This window comes from Rhincodon typus, chromosome 16 (assembly GCF_021869965.1).
Source record: "Rhincodon typus isolate 14 chromosome 16, sRhiTyp1.1, whole genome shotgun sequence".
Classification (NCBI taxonomy): Eukaryota; Metazoa; Chordata; class Chondrichthyes; order Orectolobiformes; family Rhincodontidae; genus Rhincodon; species Rhincodon typus.
Window position 1 is genome coordinate 4,364,663 of NC_063347.1, and position 503 is coordinate 4,365,165.

Below are 503 nucleotides of genomic sequence, written 5' to 3' on the forward strand. Positions count from 1 at the left end.
ATCCTGTTGAGGACCCATGAGGAGGGAGTGTTGTGGATCCTGTTGAGGACCCATGACAAAGGAGTGTTGAGGATCCTGTTGAGGACCCATGAGGAGGGAGTGTTTAGGATGCTGTTGATGACCCATGAGAAGGGAGTGGTGAGAACCCATGAGGAGGGAGCGTTGAGGATCCTGTTGAGGACCCATGAGGAGGGAGCGTGGAGGAACCATGAGGAGGGAGGTTTGAGGATCCGATTGAGGACCCATCAGGAGGGAGTGTTGAGTATCCTGTTGAGGACCCATGTGAACAGAGGGTTGAAGTTCCTGTTGAGGACCCATGAGGAAGGAGTGTTGAGGAGTCTGTTGGGGACCAATGAGGAGAGAGTGTTCAGGATCCTGTTGCGGATCCATGAGGAAGGAGTGTTGAGGATCCTGTTGAGGACCCATGAGGAGGAAGTGTTGTGGATCCTGTTGAGTACCCATGAGGAGGGAGTGTGGAGGACCCATGAGGAGGGAGTGTTGAG

At 53.9% G+C, this 503-nt stretch overlaps 1 protein-coding gene across 1 annotated transcript in view; it reads left to right on the plus strand.

Annotated features, from left to right (window-relative positions):
• Nucleotides 1-503, plus strand: part of LOC125485144 (monoglyceride lipase-like) — a 117,019-nt gene that overhangs the window by 1,126 nt on the left and 115,390 nt on the right. The window lies entirely within an intron of this gene.